This window comes from Uranotaenia lowii, chromosome 1, assembly GCF_029784155.1.
Source record: "Uranotaenia lowii strain MFRU-FL chromosome 1, ASM2978415v1, whole genome shotgun sequence".
Classification (NCBI taxonomy): domain Eukaryota; kingdom Metazoa; phylum Arthropoda; class Insecta; order Diptera; family Culicidae; genus Uranotaenia; species Uranotaenia lowii.
The window spans coordinates 95,695,197-95,707,863 of NC_073691.1; positions in this window are offsets into that span (position 1 = coordinate 95,695,197).

Genomic DNA, 12,667 nt, shown 5'->3' on the forward strand with positions numbered 1-12,667 from the left:
ACCAAACTGGTTGAAATCTGGCAGCTTTCAGTAAATTCGAAAAACGTTGTTACAAATTTTCAAATCACCACACAAAATGTATGTCAATCGAAAGAGGAGATTCTAATGAATCTCTAGGTATATAAAAAGTGACCAATTTGAGTTCAAATTTTAGAGAAATCACGCTAACAAAATCCCGTAAACCCACCGACACAAGGGGGAGTTTGAAAAATGACAAAAAAGATGTGAGTTTCATTACCATATACTGAACAACTGAGATTTTTGAGGAACCAACTATGTTCTACGAAAATAATTGTTCGGGCTCGGCCGATGGGGGGGGTTCGGATTTCGAGGGATTTCTTCCCGTCTCTGGTCGACGGCATCCACCAACAGCAGGAATAAGGTAAGTCGCCGATACTTAGTACAATTGATGGCACAGCAGCTGATCGCCCGCTCGGGGGGAGATTTCGTTTGCACTTGATAGGGAAGTTGCGCGATAGACCACTCCACAAGATTATCGATTTATGATACACCAACTGTTCATTCGCGTTTTCGGAATGATTAAAAAGTCGCTTGATTGGACTTTACTTAGTTTATTAGGGAAGAAGTGAAATTCCGTGCGATTCGTTTTACGTTACTTTCTATTCTAACTTTCTAAAATGGCTAACCTAAACTATTATGTGAACTCTCTCCGCGGTGTTCGCTATGTTGCGAGAGAGAGTTGATCTTATGCTAAGGTACGATCACAAATAATGGTGTTTACGAGCAAATGGATTAAAGTGTCAAGTGAACATAGATTAAGACACATATTTAAACAACAAGAACATTATTCATGACCGGTGTAGTACCGATCATTCCGGCCACCTTGAAACTACAGTTTCAACACTCCCTGCTCCCGAGGAATTTCGGCATGCTTCTTCGACTGGATTCAAGGACACAGCTGGTTTGTCGCATATCGAGGAACCTTCTTCGTCTCAGCGTCGGAACTGGTTCAGAATCTGTGGACAACAAAAGAGACCCGGTAGAACGAACGGCGTAGGGTAAGATTATAGGAACGCTAATCACCTTTTAGCGCCCCTTTGGCGCGTTGAGCAACGTTCGGCGTGCTCTACCGATCTTTGGAGACTCTGCTGTCGCTGTAGATGGATTTGATCGTTATAGGAGGTGGACGATGAGATTCTGCTACGATGTACGACAACGGGAGATCTGGAATTGAAAAAGACCCGGTAGACCGAACGATATGGAGAAAGTAATAGGAACGCTAATCACCTGTTAGCGCTCCATTAGCGCGTTGAGCAACGTTCGGCGTGCTCTACCGGTCTTAGAAGATTCTGCGTTGTGGCTTGGTGAATGGCGATGAATACGTAGTGACGATGTAGTGATAGTGTAGGATAGGATCTGCAATCGACAAAGAACCGGTAGATCGAACAAGAAAATGTGACAACTTGGAACGCTAATCACCTATTAGCGCTCGACATGCGCAGTGAGTCACATTCGGCGTGCTCTGCCGGTCTTTGTAGAATAATCTCGATGATGGTGAGGAATAACAAGACGTCTAAGGATCTGGAAGCAACAAAGACCCGGTAGATCGAACGATATGGATGAAATGATAGGAACGCTAATCACCTGTTAGCGCTCCATTAGCGCGTTGAGCACGTTCGGCGTGCTCTACCGGTCTTTGTAGCCTTTTCTGGTCGTCGGTGGTTTTGACAACCATCTCGCTGGGCTGTCTCTAGTTCTAAAACCGGAACGACTCCATCTCGACCTGGATGAAGCTGTGCAAGGCGATCTAGTGGCCGCAAGGGGACAGAACAGGGCCGGTATTTTTGCGACGACGGATCGTAACACCATGCAGGTAAGTCGGACGGCTGTAGGTTTCTGGAGAATTCGCTGACTGCATTGTGCACTCCCGGAATGAGTCTCCAACTGGGCCCGTCTGTACCAATCTGGATAGCAGTTGCACGTTTAGCAGCGACAGTTCTCCAACGATGCGGTGGCGACTTTGAGCGTTGGGGTATCCGGAACGGTGCACAGTACTCCATAACGGTAACAGAGGGCTGCTTGGCCAAAGGGACAACGTAGCAGCAGGATCCACAGGCAGCGCCTTCTCCTTCATCGATGACCTTGGATGCGCTTAGAGGAGTACTGGACAGCAGGCTGTGTTGAGCGACGGGACCGACGAGCAGCGTATCGTTGAGCGCGTACCCTGAATTGGGCTCATAGGATGCGTTGAATACCACGCGTTCATTGGTGGTTTTGCTGGCTTCCTTGAGCACCGGGTGATGTGGCAGATAGCAGTGTGGTTCGTCCTCAACAGGATCGCTGTTGTGCATATTTCTGGGTTGGGTGATACTTTCAGTAGTTTGATGGTGTCCATTTCTGGTGGAGTTTCGTTGTGTGGTCTTCGTGTTTGAATCTCCAAGGGTGGTTTTAGGATTATTGGGCCGGGAATGGCGGGCGATGCATCCTTTTTTGTGGATTTGAGTGGTGGAGGGTTCAGCTTCCATTCTCGGGCTTCCGTTGGTGGTTACCATTGGCCGGAACTCCCCAGGGATCGTTTCTCGGGTTTGATCAACGGTGGAGAGGAAGCACGCTTGCGGTGCGGTGGTGGAGCTTGAATCCACTTTGCCAGAAACTGTCCAGCCGAAGAGGGTGTCCACCAAAAACGGAGAATTATCACCAAGAGAGTGGCGTATGCCTGTGTGGAATTCATGGTAACATTCTCCACCGATGATCATGTCGATTGTTGCTGGAACGTTGAACTGAGGATCCGCCAATGGAACCTTCGGCATTCTCCAGGCAGTTGAATCGATCGGGGATGTGGGAAGGTAAGAAGTAGGCTTCTTCATGACGAGGAAATCGAGTGTGGTGGAGAAGTCGCTGTTCTTGGATACGATCTTGGCAGCTAACTTGTGCTTGATGCGCTTCACTGACTCTCCAATTCCGGCAACTGCGATGTCCACGGGGCTTTGGCGGGTGGCGAGTTCGTTCGCCAGCTTCTTGGTGATGAAGTTGGACATCGCTGCAGAATCTAGCAGAGCTCTAGCAGGAATCTTTCTACCGTATCGGTCGACAACTAACAGCGTAACTGTCTCCAATAGAACCGTTGAATCTGAATGCACGGAAAGATTTACTGTTGGGGGGCTAAGCAATTTACTGGGGCCTGGATTCGCTTGTACGGGATGTGGTTCCTCAGTAGAGAGTTGCTCCAGATGTGATATGTGGTGGTCGTGCAACATGGTGTGGTGTTTTGCTTGACAAATCCTGCACAGAAACTTGGATTTGCAGGATGTTGCCCGGTGGTTTGCGCGAAAGCAATTCCAGCAAAGACTGTGCTGTGTCACAAGCTCTCGCCGTTGGGAGCTTGACAGGTTCGAAAATGCTGGACATTGGTAAAGCGGATGTGTCCTAAAACAACAGTGGCATGACGAAGTACTGGATTGAGTTTCGGACGTAGCTGTGTTCACAACAGATCGGATGGGAACTGGTCTCTTCGGGATTTGACCGGCCACCTTGGAAACGGTGGGCAGTGAGGAACGATGCTGGAGATCGCTGTCCACGGATTTTAACATCCGGACCTGGTGGATGAGGAACTCGATGAGCTCGTCGTATTTCACCTCATCCTTCTGTCGAGTATCTTGCTCCCACGCACGAATCGTCGCCGAATCCAATTTATTCGTCAGGATGAAGATGAGCGGAGTATCCCAATGATCTATCGGTTCACCTAACTTCCCCAGTGCCTTGACGTGTCGCTGGAAATCATCAACCAGTGTGTTGAGGTCTTGTGCGGACTCATGCTGTATCGGTGGAAGGTTGTACAGGCCTCGGAACAGCTCCTTTCTGAGGAATCGCTTGTTGTCGTAGCGCTTTTTCAATGCGTCCCACGTCGACGCATAGTTATCGGCTTGGATATCCACAGACTCGAACGGTTTTCTGGCCTCTCCTTCCAGTGACTGCAACAGATACTGCAGCTTGTTGACGATTGGTATGTCTTCGTTGCAGTGGATCATCGAAATGAAATTGTCGCGAAATGATATCCATCGCGATTCATCCCCGCTAAACTTCGGTAGATCGATTTTTGGCAGCCGATGATGGAAACTGGAAGACATGCTATGAGAAGTCGATGCGTGCATGATCGTCGAACTCAGAAGATGCTCCCTGCTTTCCAGTTTAGACAGCAAAAAACCTTTCGCTCTGCAAAACCGATCCTCGAAATCCGCCCGGAACTCCAGATGCGCCTCGAACCGTTCTTCGCTATCGCCCATTTCGATGTCATTCTGCACGTTCATGAACAACTCGTTGCACTTGTTGAGCGCCTCTAAACGTACCGCAACCTGGCAACAATCTCGTTCGTAGGTGAAATCCGCTACGAACTTCTCCACCACATCTCGTTCGGCACACGCTCGTCGTCTCGTCAGAAGGTCCGCTGCTAGTTTTTTCTCCGCCTTGCTAGCCATCACTCAACACCACTCAAATCACACTCAAAAGCACCAAACGACCGTAAATGCCACCAATGATTGACTTTCGGATGATTTTTTATAAATAAATATTTTCAATTTATTTTTATTTCGTATGAGTTGCTATCCTTTTGGGCGTTACTGTAGTCAGCAACTTGTATTAACGCCACCCAGAAATGTTAAAATCGCCACAAAATGAACTCCGAAAGCGATTTGCATTTTTTTCCAAAACTCCAATTTTTTAAAGTGTCGCTATACTTTTGTACGATACTGTTGTCTAGCAACTTGCCCCAACGCGTCTCAGCAATGTTTCAGTGTCTCAGTGACCACTGGAAGTGAATTCCAATTTGTTCAAAAACTTTTAATTTTTCAAGTGTCGATGTATTTTTGAACGACACTGTAGAGTGCACCACCCTAAATGCACTTGCACTTCCGCTTTGAACCAACTTTTAACCACAAAATGCAATTTCGTTAAAAAAGTTATCTGATTTTTCCTTGTTGCAAAACTTTTGCGTGACAGTGTAAAACTGCAAAATTTTGTCGACCAGTGTAATCTTGTCGTTTGTTTTGATTCCACAAATCACCGAATCTAATTGCAAGTGCCGTATCAAACAGATTGAAATAGAAAAATCGGTGCAATTTTCGCTGGCCAAGTGTATTATTAGGCCGTAATAGTTTGTCCGCGGTGTGAAAATCACAAGTTGGCCTACCTTGAGTGTGAGGATTTCTACAAACCACAACTGCGATGGCGTTCGGAAGATGGCGAATGCTGATTCCTCTGCTGGTCCAGATGAGCTTCCTGTCCTCGAATCCGGCTTCGAAGGACCAAATGTTCGGGCTCGGCCGATGGGGGGGGTTCGGATTTCGAGGGATTTCTTCCCGTCTCTGGTCGACGGCATCCACCAACAGCAGGAATAAGGTAAGTCGCCGATACTTAGTACAATTGATGGCACAGCAGCTGATCGCCCGCTCGGGGGGAGATTTCGTTTGCACTTGATAGGGAAGTTGCGCGATAGACCACTCCACAAGATTATCGATTTATGATACACCAACTGTTCATTCGCGTTTTCGGAATGATTAAAAAGTCGCTTGATTGGACTTTACTTAGTTTATTAGGGAAGAAGTGAAATTCCGTGCGATTCGTTTTACGTTACTTTCTATTCTAACTTTCTAAAATGGCTAACCTAAACTATTATGTGAACTCTCTCCGCGGTGTTCGCTATGTTGCGAGAGAGAGTTGATCTTATGCTAAGGTACGATCACAAATAATGGTGTTTACGAGCAAATGGATTAAAGTGTCAAGTGAACATAGATTAAGACACATATTTAAACAACAAGAACATTATTCATGACCGGTGTAGTACCGATCGTAACGAAAAAATTTGAATTTAGAGAATCGATCCATTGGTAACCGAGATACAGCAATGCAAAGCCAAAATTGGGTGACTTTTTTGAAGTAAGAATTTTTTCTACCGGAAGTTCCGGGATAGCGGCCAAAACTTCCTTTGGACCACCAAAAATTTATACATCCATGAATAGATTTATTTTTGACAATTCCAAATATTATAAAATCAGCGCAATATTTGGAACCTGTTTCAAGTTATAGGCATTCTAAAAAGAGCTCTTTTTCGGGACTTTTTTCATTCGGAATCAGCTACTGGTGATTTCGTAAAATATTTCGACTTCATTTTTCAATATTGAGAGACTAGAATAAATTATCAATACAATGAATTAAAATTCATCGAAATCGGTCAATATTTGCGCCCAGAGGAACTTACGCAAACTCTCGGGTCATATAGACCCGAACAGCCTAATTACGGATTTTTTTGAGGGAGCACTTCCGGTGGTCACAGGAAGTGGCCAGGTACTACAGATTGTGTATTTCGTGATTCCCCAGGAAGGTTTTTAAAATCAAATTTTTGCGATTTTTTCTCGAAGAGTTATGATGATTTGAATGTGCGCTTCGGGTCATATTGACCCGAACGACTTTGGAAGGTTAATAATCATACCCATTTTTTTCGTTCTCAAAAATCTTCTTGTATCAAATATTGTTCCATTTGTTGATAATTTTTTAAGCTTTACAACAAAATCTATATGGAACCCCCTCCTTTCTTCTCCTCCCTACACTGTAAAGCGTAAGAGTCTATAACAATTGTAGAAACATATCTCATAACCAAGTACCTTTCTATGCCATTTTTGTTTCCATTTGTTGGCTTCGTTAGCATAAATTGAGAACTTATGCTAAAAAATTTTATTGGGATCACTCCCTTCTCTTATGTACCTACTCACTGAAAGGAGGATGGTGTGTCAGATAATCATAGAGTCATACCAAAATAATTTTCCATGTTAAGTTTTGTCCATTTCTCGGATTTTGTAAAAAAAAAGATTAATGTAAGCTTTCCTCTTCTCTTCCTTTATTTCAATTCTATCATCCCACTGCAAGAAAGGAATTGTTCGACATAAAAAAATTTCTCGTATTGAAATACCATCACATGCCAAATTTGGTTTTATTTGCGATGTAAATTCTTGAGTTATGCATAAACTTGAAATGAAGAACCAACCCCCTTCCATTCGCCCCATTGAATGGACGGGTGAGAACTTAATATTCATAAAAGTAATTTTCTATACCAAATTTTATTTCATTTGCTCTATTAATTCTCAAGTTATGCAAAAAAAAATGTATGGTAGCCCCCTTTCCCCTTTATATCTTTCCGCTGAAAAAAGGGTGGGGATGCAGTTTATAACAGAAACATTACTCGTATCCAAATACCCTCACATCCCAAATATGGTTCAAATTTGCTCGTTATACTGAAAATTACTGAATTTTCTTCTGAAATCTCTTCTCCCCCTTTTCATCCACCTTTTTGACCTTAAATTGATTTTCAAAAAATTTAAAAATATGAAAGCCCCGGGGGAAGATGGGATTTTCTATATTCTTATTAAAAAGTTGCCTGAATGCACTTTAAATTTTTTAGTTAAAATCTTCAATAAATGTTTTCACTTGGCTTATTTTATTAATAAATGGGAAAATGCCAAAGTAACTCCAATTTTGAAACCTGGAAAAAGTGCTTCAGAGCCTTCAAGTTATCGACCAATTAGTTTGCTTCCTTCTTTAAGTAAACTTTTTGAGAGAGTTATTTTGAATAGAATGATGATTTACATTAATCAGAATTCTATTTTCCCTGATGAACAATTTGGTTTTCGTCATGGACATTCTACTACACATCAACTTTTGAGTGTAACTAATATGATTAACGCTAGCAAATCTGAAGGTTATTCAACTGGTGTTGCTCTTCTTGATATTGAAAAAGCTTTTGACAGTGTTTGGCACAAAGGTTTAGTAGCTAAATTAGCTCGATTTGATTTTCCTGTATATCTCACCAAAAATATTCAAAATTATTTGACTAGCCGAACCTTACAAGTAAGCTATCAAAATTCATGCTCTGAAAGGACACTCATTAGAGCTGGTGTTCCTCAGAGCAGTATACTTGGGCCAATTTTATAGAATATTTATACTTCTGATCTTCCTAATGTACCAGAAGGAAAAGGTAGAAGATGAATTGCTGATGACGCAACGCAACAAAATTTGAATTTTCTTTTGAATTACTTGAAAATGTGGAAAATTTCTCCTAACGCTTCCAAAACTCAACTTATTATATTTCCCCATAAGCCAAGAGCTGAATTTTTAAAACCTAATGAAAATCATTCCGTATCTTTTAATGGGGTTTCATTAGAATGGTCTGATCACGTGAAGTACTTGGGACTTACACTTGATCGGAATATTACTTTTAAAAATCACATTGAAGATATTCAATCTAAATGTAATAAATACACTAAATCTCTTTATTCTCTCATCAACAGGAAATCCCGACTTTGCCTGAAGAATAAGATGCTTATTTACAAGCAAGTCTTCCGACCAGCGATAATGTATGCAGTTCCGATTTGGTCTAGCTGCTGCGCGACGAGGAAAAAAGCCATCCAGAGCATTCAGAACAAGGTTCTGAAAATGATTTTGCGGCTTCCACCTTGGCACAGCACCGAAGATCTTCATCGGATTGCGGGTATTGAATCTATCGAAGAGATGGCCAACAAATTAATCTCCAACTTCAGAGGCAAATCGATGCAGTCTTCCATCGCAGAGATTCATTCTCTCTATAATTAGTTTAATTTTAGGATAGTATTTAGTTGTAAGTTTAATTTTTTTTTGATATAACAGGATGACCTCCTACAAAAAAATACTTGATTGTGCTCAGCAAATTTAAGTCGAATAAATAAATTTAGGTGATAAGTAAACTATAGGGCTCTGGACAGTTCATTATTGAACTGAACACCTAATTTAATGTAATAATGTTATATAAATGTAATGATGAATTGGTACGAATAAAGACATATTAAAAAAAACGAAAATGATTTCAGTATGTTTGAAAATGAAATAAATTTATATTACAAATTGTGTAGTAAAAGTCTTCTTGAACTAAACGTGAAAAATGTTCAAATATTCTATTACAAGGAAAAAATATCCATTAAACTGCCCCAAATGTGTACGGGAAATTCAAAACCTGTGAAATGTTATGCGCTGCAGGCTAAAATTGATCCTAGGCCTAGTACAAGATCTCATGCCAAATTTGGGCCAGATCTTATCACGAGAAGGAGTCGCTTTTGAGGAGCATAAAAAACCAGTTTTTCATCAATAACTTTGGTTCCCTTCAGCCGATTTCTTTTGAAAACGGGTTTTCTTAAAGCCACAAATATTCCATACGAAGACTGCATTTCGATAAGAGTTAAGATAAAAATGTTATTAGACTTCAAAAATGGGCTAACTTTTTTAAGGGTGGTATAATGAGGCGAGGCAGTCCACTGTGGTCCAAAAGGGCCAAAAGTGGAACTTTTTTCGTAGCGCCTCTGTTTTAAATCTTCAGAACATTTGTCTTCAGAACATTTGCTTCTTCAAACATGCTTCATAATTTGAAAGTATTAAAAGTTAGTCAAAGTACACTATCAAAAAAAAAAAAATGAAAATTATAACTTTTTTATTTCAATAGATAGAGCTTTACTTGATACTACAAAATTGTAGAATACGTGAAAATATGAAACTTTGTTGAATACATCAAAACTCTATCTTTTTTAAGAGCAGAGTTATAAAAGTTTTGCTTTGGAAGTTATTTAAAAGTTAGTTTTTTTAACTTAACTATAGTTAGATGAGGATTTAAATGAATAAAATGTTCTGAACATTTGTTGAGGCATTCAAATCACACGTTTCGCACAAGATTTCAACATTCTACGACGTTTCCTAGCCAACTTATTGCAACTTTAAGTTTTATTTTTACTCAACTTCACGAGCGTTTATTGCAAAAACGTGCAAGTGGATTTTTAAAACTAAAAATAAAATTTAAAGTTGCAATAAGTTGGCTAGGAAACGTCGTAGAATGTTGAAATCTTGTGCAAAACGTCTGCAAAACTGCAGTCGGGGCAGAGATGAAAACCCTTAAAAAAGTTATCCCATTTTTGAAACCTTTATCTTAATTTGTCATAATTTGGGCTTTCAAAAACCCGTATTCAAAAGAAATCGGCCGAAGGAAACTAAACTTATTGATGAAAAACTGGTTTTTTATGTTTCTCCCGAACAAAATGTCTCAAAATCCCATACAAACTTCAGGCTCGTTGAGCAGCACTTCCCGTGATCAGATCTGGCCGAAATTTGGCGTGTGATCTTGTACCAGGCATAGGATAAAATTTGCCCTAAAACTGTTGAAAATCACTAGCTTAAATCAACCATAAAGCTACAAAATAAACGGTTTAACGTTGAAAAATATAGATTTTTATGCATGTATGTATGTTGGTTATCCACCATGGGTGCACGAATTCACCACAGTTTCTGTCTAAGTATGTGTTCACGTGCATTCTTTAGATTATTAAGTTCGACAAATCTCCAATACAACGCGTACACCATACCCGGACCCCATAGCTTCGTTAAAACTGTTTTGGAGTGAATGTATAGTGTTGTTGAAAGGTGTATATTCGGAAGAACGAGTCAATCAGGTGGGCTAGTTTACTTACAGGTATTCCGGCATCTGTGTATACCCGATCAGGAGAGCATATCAAAATAATAACTCGAACGTATCTCACCAAGATATTTACATCTGATTCAGTTATAATTAAGTACACTAAATTTTTGATTTTAAGTTCCTCCAATCTGAATTATATCTCAATTCATTATATCTCAATTCAATTCATTTTCAATGATAAAGATTTGTTTTTCGGATTGTCCTAATATAAAATGATTATATCATATTTTGATATACATGCAACTTTTTCTGAAACACGGACATCGAAGTCAACGGCCCAAACCGTGCATTAATGAATTTCGCTCAACAGATCCATAAAATTGAATCCAATTTTAAGGAAACTAAAATTGGAGCATGGTTGTAGCATATAATGTGGTTTTTGATATTCCACTAGAAATTTTTCTCGAAGCATTCATATCTTGATAAGTTATAATTTTGATAGGATTTGTTCTGGCTAATATCAAATTATGCTATCTGAACCAGATATAATCTTGATAGGAGCATATCAAAAACTGATATAATTTAGCTATAATCGCATAGACTTTTTGATATAATTTGAGATATTTTAACATCCTACGAGTACTGAATTATAACTCATTTAGATAGAAAAAAAATTAGTATCAAAATATCTCATCTTGATATAATTTTGTTTTTCCCTCCTGATCGGGTATACCTGGCCAACTGGCAACTGATTGAACATTCTTATTATACAGTCAGTTATAAGAGGAAACACATCAAAATAAAATATCGCTTACACTGAATAAAAAAAATTAGTTAGATTATTCTTATGAAAAGTTGGAAAACAACCCCCCTTAACAACGTATCTGTTTCTTTCCTAAACCCGTTCGTAAAATTCGTACGTTTAACCGTATAATTTCCACAAAAAATGTCGCAAAAATGTTGCTGGTTCATGAGAATGACGCTTTTTCGTTGCATGATAATTTCCCAATTTATAACTTTTCGTCATCGAGCGTATGCATAAACTTTTATTTCATAATTCCACAAAACATTTTTCATCATGAGCATCCATGCCAAATTTCAGCTCTCTAGGTCTTAAGCCATCAAGTCTTTTAAGACAGCGGGCATGAGATCGAATCTTGGTCACGGCATACATAGTACGATAGTACCCTTCCTGTGGGTTGATGGTTTCAGCATTTGTAAGATGCTAGTCATCATATCTTCGAAAAAAGTACGCTTAGAGTTAAGAAAAAGGAATCTCTTCGAAGAAACATCAAGTTTCATTGAGATCCTTTCCGGGGCTTGTGATATAGCTCAGTTGGCAAGTCTGTTGTCTCCTGAGCCGATGTCCGCGAGTTCGAGCCCAAGAGTAAACATCGAACACAGTTGTACCGGATGAGTTTTTCAATAACGATCCGCCAACTGCAACGTTGATAAAGTCGCGAATGCCATAAAGATGGTAAAACGACTATAATCGAAACAAAAAAAAAATGAGATCCTGTATGTGTTTGTGTTCGTTTTTTTCAAAATAAAAAGACGACTGCACTTATAGAGGACTAACAAACAAACAAACATACATAAATTGCTTTTAATACATACAGATGTTCTATGAAACTGCTCCATTTTAAGTGACTCAAAACTCTCTAAAACATATCTTGCATGTATAAGCGCTGCCTGAAAAGATATAGTTAAAAACAGAAAATTATGTTTTTTTTTTACTTTTGAACCCTTCTATCTTTTTATGGTTAGCTAAGCTGCTCCCCTACACTTAGTTTGCTGATTTTTTCTCTTGCTCTCACCCTGTCGGAGACTTCTCTTCTCTTTGATTGGGTGAACGCTTGGCGTCGCAACAGAGCTGGGCAAGTGTTTCAGAACGAAAAGTTCACTCAGTTGCATTTTTCGAACCGCTCGGGGAGAAACGGACAACCATGGTTAGCTTCTACGATGTTGACGTCTTTATTAAAATTACTACACTTTTCACAATCTAAAAACTTTCTGAAGAAATGACAGCTCTAAAATAAAAAATTCAAAAAATAATTTTCCCACCTCACTACTAGGCAAGGCCGGATTAAAGGGGGGGCAAAAGGGGCAATTGCCCCGGGCCCCCCGGCTCAGGGGGGGCCCACCGAGGAAAAAAAAATTAACATTACTTTAATCATACTCCCTCAATTTCTACAAATCTATGAAAAGAAATCAAAACAAGAAAAT